Below are 211 nucleotides of genomic sequence, written 5' to 3' on the forward strand. Positions count from 1 at the left end.
AGTCAGAGAACATTTACATTTTTAAATAAAAATACAATAAATATCTAAATAGTTGTCGACTTATGGATAATTGATTCATACATCGATTGTTGCAGCTAATGATACCCTTGAGTGGAGTATTCAGATTCAAATCCACACTAATGTGCATGCTAGCTAACAGAACGAATTAGCATCAAAGTTTGAGTACCAATGAAATGATTTCAGTGAATCT

Source organism: Doryrhamphus excisus, chromosome 12, assembly GCF_030265055.1.
Source record: "Doryrhamphus excisus isolate RoL2022-K1 chromosome 12, RoL_Dexc_1.0, whole genome shotgun sequence".
Classification (NCBI taxonomy): Eukaryota; Metazoa; Chordata; class Actinopteri; order Syngnathiformes; family Syngnathidae; genus Doryrhamphus; species Doryrhamphus excisus.